Below are 8,161 nucleotides of genomic sequence, written 5' to 3' on the forward strand. Positions count from 1 at the left end.
TGCATTAACTTGGTCTCTGAGATGAAGAAAAGAAGTTTTATGTGAAAAAAAAACTCTTTCAATTTCAGATGACTCCTCTTAAAAGTTGCAATGATCATAGTAAATTTTATATGTTTTTATTATTCACTATTGACAGATATTTAATTAAATGAAATGGCCAAACAATATGCCAGGTCAACCACGTTACCTCCCCACCAACAGTTAGCCCAACAATCAGATGATTACATCCTGCATAAAACTAACTCCAGTAAAGTCACTCCATATCCATACCCATCTAACCAACACTGGCTTTCTTCTCCTACACCTGCCTCTGCCACGCATCCACACCTGTTGTCTTTACAAATGTCAACCACATGAAATATATTGATAAGCATCTGTTTCACTGCTGACAATGCCAATCTAGCCATCTGATTTTAGACTCTCTTGAAATTGGAATTGGCATATGTACTGAGAGATATCATGTAAAACTTCTGTTTCCTAGCAGGTCCTACCATACATAAGTAGACTGAGGTAGTAAAAATGTTTAAAGTAAATTTATTATCAAAGTACAAATATGTCACTATTTACAACCCTGAGATTAATTTCCTTACTGGCATACAGTGAAACACAATAGAATTAATGAAAGACCACATCCAACAAGAAGGACAAACAACCAATATGCAAAAGACAACAAATTGTCTAATTACAAAAAAAAAGCAATAAGTATCGACAACATGAGGTGAAGAGTCCTTTAAAGTGTGTATATAGGTCGTGGAAATAGTTCAACGATGGGGCAGGTGAAGTTGAGTGAAGTTAACCTCTCTGAGCATGGTGGTTAAGATGTAATAACTATTTCTGAACATGGTGATGTAGGTCCTGGGGTTCCTGTAGCTTCTTCCCGACGACAGCAGTGAGAAGAGAGCATGACCTGGTGGTGGGGCCCTCGATGATGTATGCTGCATTTCCTGCACAGCTCTGCATGAGGATACACTCAGCGCTGGGGAGGTCTTTACCTGTGATGGGCTGGGCCATATCCAGTACTTTTTGTAGAATTTTCCATTCAAAGGCATCAGTATTTTCATACCAGCCCATGTTGCTACCAGTCAATACACTCTCCACCACACACCTATAGAAGTTGGTGAGAGTTTTAGATGTCAGGCCAATTCTTCACAAACTTCTAGGGAAGTAGAGGCACTGCTATGCTTTCTTCATAATGGCACCTACACCGAAGGGCCTAGGACAGATCCTCTAAAATGAAAACACCGAGGTATTTAAAAATGCTGACTTTCTCCTTCTTCGGTCCTCCGATGCGAACTGGCCTCTGGTTTCATCCTCCTGAAGTCAATAATCATCTCCTTGGTCTTGCTGACATTGAGCAGGAGGTTGTTGCTTTGGCACCACTCAGCCACATCTTCAATCTCCCTCCTATATACTGATTCATCATCACTTTTGATTAGGTCTACGGCAGTGGTGTCCTCAACAAACTTGAATATGGCGTTTGAGCTGTGCTTAGCCTCACATTCATAAGTATAAAGCAAGTAGAACTGGGAGCTAAGCTTACAAGGATGTGATGCACTTGTGCTGTTGGAGGTTGTGAGGAGATATTTTTGCCAATCTGAACCGATTGTGGTCAACAAGTGATGAAATCAAAGACCCACTGCACAAGAAGGTATTGAGACAAAGGTCTTAAGGTTTATTGATTGGATTTGAAGGCATGATAGTATTGAATGTCAAACTGTAGTCAATATACAACATCCTGAGGTATGCATCTTTATTGTCTAGATGTTACAGGTTGAGGGAAGAACCAATGAAACAGCATCTGCTGTGGACCTGTGTGATAGTAGGCAATTAAGAAAGAGAATAGAGGGCAGAAAATAGTGTAGTAGCTACAGCTGGCATCAATACATTTTTAGATCAAAGTATGTGGGGATTGGAAATATAAATGTGGAACTTAGAAGAGTTTAGACATATACGTGACCTGATTCAAAACTGTAAGATCTTAAGGGAGCTGGACAGAGTAGATATTGAGATGTTCCCACTACTAGGAGATCCACGAGAAAAGGGACAAATTTACAAAACAAAGGTTTGGTCACTTAAAACTTCAGGTGAGCAGAAATTTCTTCTCAGTGGAAAGTGAAACTCTGGAATTCTCTTATGCTGCAAATGGTGGAGGAAAGACTATAGATACATTGAAGGTGGAAACAGAAAACTATATGAAAGATTAAGGAATGAGGTTGATGGAATATAGGCACTAAAGAGAATTTGAGTCCAGCACAGAACACACTGAATGGCGGGCAGGTGGGAAGGGCCCAGTGGCAAGTTCCTGCTCCTATTTTCGTAGGTTCTTGTAGAAGAAAAGGTGGGTTTGATGTAGGTGAATCAGAAACAGGTTTATTATCACCAGCAGGTGTCGAGAAATATGTTAACTTAGCAGCAGCAATAAATGCAATACATAATATAGTAGATAAATAAATAACTTACACTATATGTATATTGAATAGATTAAAAATCATTCAAAAACAGAAATAAAATGTTTTAAAAAGTGAGGTAGTTCAATGCCCATTTTCAGATTTGAATGGCAGAGCGGAAGATGCTGTTCCTGAGTCGCTGAGTGTGTGTCTTCAGGCTTCTGTACCTCCTACCTGATGGTAACAATGAGAAAAGTGCCTGCCTTGGGTGCTGGGAGTTCTTAATAACGTACACTGCCTTTCTGAGACACCGCTCCTTGAAGATGTCCTTGGTACTTTGTAGGCTCGTACCCAAGATGGAGCCAACTAACTTTACAACCATATACAGTTTCCTTCGATCCTGTGCAATAGCCCCTGCATACCAGACAATGATGCAGCTTGACAGAATGCTCTCCATGGTACATCTATAAAAGTTTTTGAGTGTTTTTGTTGACACACCAAATCTCATCAAATTCCTAAAAAAGTATAGTCGCCATCTTGCCTTCTTTATTGCTGCATTGATATGTTGGGACTAGATGAAATCCTCAGAGCTCTTGACACTCAGGAACTTGAAGCTGCTCACTCTCTCCACATCTGATCCCTCTATGAGGATCGGTATGTCTTCCTTCATGTTACCCTTCCTGAAGTCCACAATCAACTCTTTGATCTCACTGACGTTGAGTGCCAGGTTGTTGCTCATGATCTCATTGTGAGAGCACAGTACTAAGGGGTAAATGGCCTCCTCCTGCTGCGACTTGTATCCTGGAATTAAAGAATTTAGAACAGCAGTGTACAGAAACAGGCTGATTAGCTCATGGACTCTGTCCCAAACACAATGCCAATTTAAACTTGCATATCTGCCTGCATTTAGTCAGTGTCCCTCAATTTCCTGCCGGCTCATGCACCAGTCTAAATGTCTCTTAAACATTGCTAAGTGTCTGCCTGCACCTCTTCCACTGGTGGCATGTTCCAAGCACCTACCACTTGCTGTGTAAAAAAAACAACCCACACATCTCCCTCAACCTATTCCTCTCTCATCGTAAATGTATCATCTCTAGCATCTGAAATTTCTACCCTAAGATAAAGATTCTGACTATCTACACAGCTGCTGAATGACTTCCCCATCACTGAAGGAAAACATACCACATATCTTCCTAACCTCCCTGGCTACTTTGTGGTGCCACTTTCAGTGAACTATCAATCTGTACTCCCAAGATCTCACAACATTTTCCCAAAGTTATAGAAATCACATTGTTAATTTTCTGTAAAACATACTTGCTTGAAAAACTTCAAGATCTTTAGCTCTTAAAATTTGTCTTTTTCATTTTCTTATAATGCTATTAATAGTTAAAAACTAAAAGAGTAGGTATACATTTTTTACAGAGGAACTGCCTATAATACACCAAATCTTTCAGCAAATGGTTACGTTTTTTCATTTTAACTGTTATTTTTAATGGTTTAATGGTGATGTATTGGTTAAATACAAAGTTTTATGATAAGCCTATCCCAGATTTATTTCTGAAACCATACTGCAACCTTTCTGACACAGACCAAAAATTAATTATAAAAAGTAAAATGATGCTTGCTGCTCTGACCCAGCAGATTTGCAAGTGAGTTTGAACAGAAACTTGACTAAATAAAATTGCTTTGCAGAGAAAAAAATTGTTCCTTTCACAGGGCACTTTAAAACTGTTTCTTGTTTCTTCCAGAGGTATAACATCTCAGAAGTGTTTTGGCTGGATTATCAAATGCCATGTGGGAGCAGAGCTTAAGAAAAAAACATTTATAGACATTATAACAGTGTTTTGCATAACACTTCCTTAAACGTTCTCCCACTGGGAATCTAATTTTGTGATAAGGGTATTAGGCAGACATGCACAAAGTTGCTCTTGTACTTTTATAACCCAAGTCGCTAGTTGTGAGTGTCAGTCTATAATATCTGTTGGTCATAACAGGCTCCAGAGATCAACGAAACATAAACAATTCTCCACCAATCAGTCTGGTGCTAAATCATGCCATCTGACATAATCTGAATCAATTCAATCTTTGCTAAACTGAGTAAAGCAAGAATTGTTCACTGCTATGAGACCTAAGTCCAAAGTTTGCAAGAAATTAAGTCAAATAAATCTATCTCTCAAAGGGCGATGGAATCAATAATATGGAAAGTCTCTAAGAGATAATTAGTGCATTTTTACAGACTGAAAGTGCTGAAAGATATGGTGAGGTAGTAATGAGTGCAGAAAATGACTGCTTTTGCTGGATTTAATGTTTTGTACAGAATCATTAAAGTTCCTGTGCTTTTGACGATAAGAGAAACACGATATTATTAACATTTAAGACGCTGCTCTTTATAACTGGGAAAAACATCAATCTAAATGTTACACTTATTGAGTGGCTTGGGAGTTAGGGGGCAAGAAGGTCAGTATCAGTAATGCGGAACAGAAGTGCCAATCAGGACTGAATTGACCAAGACTGCATACCTCCCTCGCCTTAAGCTCACATTCTGTTTTGCTTGGAGAGTTAAGCAACACTTTACCTGCTATGCAAGCTAAATCGAGGTTGTGATCATTTGCGGGCATTCTATGTTAGTGCCTGAACCCTTATGGTCCTTACAGTTTGCCCCCAGCTCATCCATGGACTGGGTTGGTCGTTGTCACAAAAAATGCATTTCTCTGTATATTTTAATGTAGATGTGACAAATAAGAGCTAGTTGTTAATCATGTCTTTAAAAAAACCATGCTGGTCTTGCTCTTTAAACATGTGAACTATTATTAATTTTGATATGTCAGTGTTGGGGAAAAAACATTTCAAAAATGTTAATACAAAGCTCCAATTCCCAATGTCACATTGAGCAGATACCTCGAGAGGGCAAAGTGATTGAGACTTCTCTGCAGTGTAAAGTGCAGTGCCAGTCCTCCTACCACCATGGATACTGGACGAAATAATAGAAATGCCGTCCATCCTCATCATCTTTGACCTTCCTGTCGAGAGACTGCAAGGGCTGAACGCCCTAGATGTATATTTTCTCCATTAGTGCCTCAGGTCCTCAAACATCTCTTCCTATCCTTACACTAGCAAAAAATAAAATCATGCCTTATTTAGTGCATTATCTGACATCTTGGAATCAATGATAATTTTGCTTTCACAGATAAATAATTTATCCTGGAAAGCTGACAGATTAAAAAAAAATACATTGCATATGGAATACAGTTTTGATTTTACTTTAGGAATTTAATCCCAGTTCCAAGAGAGTTTTGGCTCATTCTGATCTACCACACAGTGGAATTTGAGTGCATTTGAATCCATATAAAGGTAAAATAGTCTTGTATTTGTTGGCAGCGAGCATTAGACTCGCCACTAATTTAACTGATATTTCTTCAATTATAAGAATTCCCACAGTTTTTGTTTTAAATAAATACAAGAAAGATTAAATAGCAGAAAAAAATCTTAAGCAAGAAGATAAAAAGTTTATAATACAAGTGAAGTCTGGCAGACTGGATGTGGTCTAAAGGGAAGCAGCAGCAGAGAAGAGAAACGCACACAAAATGCTGGAGGAACTCAGCAGGCCAGGCAGCATCTATGGAGAAATGTACAGTTGATGTTTTTTCCCACAGATGCTGCCTGGCCTGCAGAGTTCCTTCAGCATTTCGTGTGTGTTGCTCAGAACCAGCAGCAGCTTCATTGTCCGTAAATGCGGGTTGTTTTCTCGGTCTCATCCCCAAAGTGGCCCATTATACACATGGAATGGAAGCAGCAAAGCATGGCCTTCCTTCCATCCCTTGCTACTATTTTTTCACTCACTGACCTTGACACTGAGATGCAGGCCATCAACTGGGTGCCGAAGCTTAAGCCTCATATGAAATATCCAAAGAGCTCATGACATAATCGTTAACAGAAAAAAATTGAAATTACACACTCATTGACTTAATATTACTGTTTCTCTTGTGCCCCTTGTCTTATCAATGGCACAAGCTGGCGCAGGCATCCTGTGGAATTGTAACAGATCTTGGACCAGCTCCAATGATTAACAATATTCATTCTGCTTCCTCTTTTTTTGGAAGTCTATGGTGATGTTTTTTCAGAAACAGTTGCTGCTCCATCAGAGAATAGAAGTTCAGAGTCGGATTTAAGCAAAATGCTTCTAGCAGGCATCCACTTGTAAATCAAGCTAATGGCTAGAGTCTCCTCAGCCAGGAAACCTATGTCTCCATTTTGAATCATAATTGGTTGAAATTAACAACAGAAAAGAAAGATGCAACCAAGCAGAAAGGACGTACAATATAATGAGCCTTTACACTTTGTTCTAGCTGTGAACAAATGTGATCGAAATTCATTGTCACTCATTTGAGCTAAACATCCAATTTAACCACAGCTGTGCATTTTACTCCACTTCCATCGGTTCATGAGGACCACATTTCAAGTGCAAAACATGCAGTCACGACTTCAGGACACAGAAGATGCTGCAGGAGCTCAGCCAGTCAGCCAGCATTGATGGAAAGGAATAACGAGTCCACATTACAGGCTGAAACCCTTCGTCAGACTATCTGATCCTGATGAATGGTCTCCGCCAGAAATGTTGACTCTTTATTCCTTTCAATAGATACTACCTAACCTCTTGAGCTCTGTCAATATTTTGTGTCTGTTACTCTGGACCTCCAGCATCTGCAGAACATCTTGCATTTATGATCAGCCAATATTTTGGATTTAGTGCAACTTACTGAGAAGAATCCTTACCCCAGCTGGTCTCAAATCACACAGTGCATGTACTTCTCCAACTGACTGATTTCAAGGGAAAATTGTTCTCTGTCAATTAAGTGAATCGAGCATGATATGAGATTTCACTCATAAATCAGAGGAAGGGGTTAATAATCAACTGGAGGGGGAAGGAAGAATGGACCTGAATGCCTGGAAAGATAAACTTATTTTTGGCTGCAGTTATATTGGTTACATATTGACTTTTACCTTCTTTGACAGGACATGTCTTGAAAGGATTTGTCCCCTCATGATTAATGACCATCACAAGTAAAACATTACCTTTTCACTAATTTTTCATCGATACTCATTCCTGCAGCTTTGGGGGAGGAATACAAATCTCTTAAACAACACTAAAGATGGACATGTAATTTGTTGGCACATTCTGCAGACATTACACCATTTTTTTTTCCTATCTACTTGTCTTGCTATAATGAGCACTGAAAGGAATGTTGGCTTTCAAGTGACGCTGTTTGCCAAAACTGATTTTCTCACATGGAATTTTTCCACATTTTACTTTGGACGGAAAGCCTTCCTTTGATTTTCCAACAAGAACTAGTACTCGACAGAACAAATTATTGCCATTCACTCAGACTAACAGGTTAAACACTTATTCTTGGCAGAATATATGAACGCACTTATATAGGAAGTAAATTGTAGCTTAACATCTTTGGATCAAATGTTACTTGAGAAAACTTCATGGAGGTCAGGGCAAGATAATTTGTTAACCTTTGTGAATGCTAAGTACTTCAGTCAAATAGAACATCTCTAGGGTTACCTTTAAAATACCAAAGTACTTAAAATCAATTAAATATATTATATATAATTACATTTGTAAAAAACACACAGATTAGAAGCAGGCCACTTGGACCCACAAGCCTGCTCCGCTATTATATTCCTATTAAATTGTCCCTTTATACTTCTGCCGTGGGTAATTTCCCTTAACTTTCCATCACCTTTAGAAGAGGTTGAAAGCCTTTTCT

General features: G+C 38.9%; 1 long non-coding RNA gene across 1 annotated transcript; it reads right to left on the reverse strand.

Moving 5' to 3' along the window:
- Positions 1–518: 518 nt before the first annotated feature.
- On the reverse strand, positions 519–7,554 carry LOC132378378 (uncharacterized). Its single transcript, XR_009507011.1, has 2 exons — positions 7,161–7,554; positions 519–5,497 (listed from the first exon to the last, which is right to left on the reverse strand). It is a non-coding gene; the product is annotated as an uncharacterized LOC132378378 (long non-coding RNA).
- Positions 7,555–8,161: the final 607 nt, after the last annotated feature.

The sequence above is a fragment of the Hypanus sabinus genome, chromosome 20, assembly GCF_030144855.1.
Source record: "Hypanus sabinus isolate sHypSab1 chromosome 20, sHypSab1.hap1, whole genome shotgun sequence".
NCBI lineage: Eukaryota > Metazoa > Chordata > Chondrichthyes > Myliobatiformes > Dasyatidae > Hypanus > Hypanus sabinus.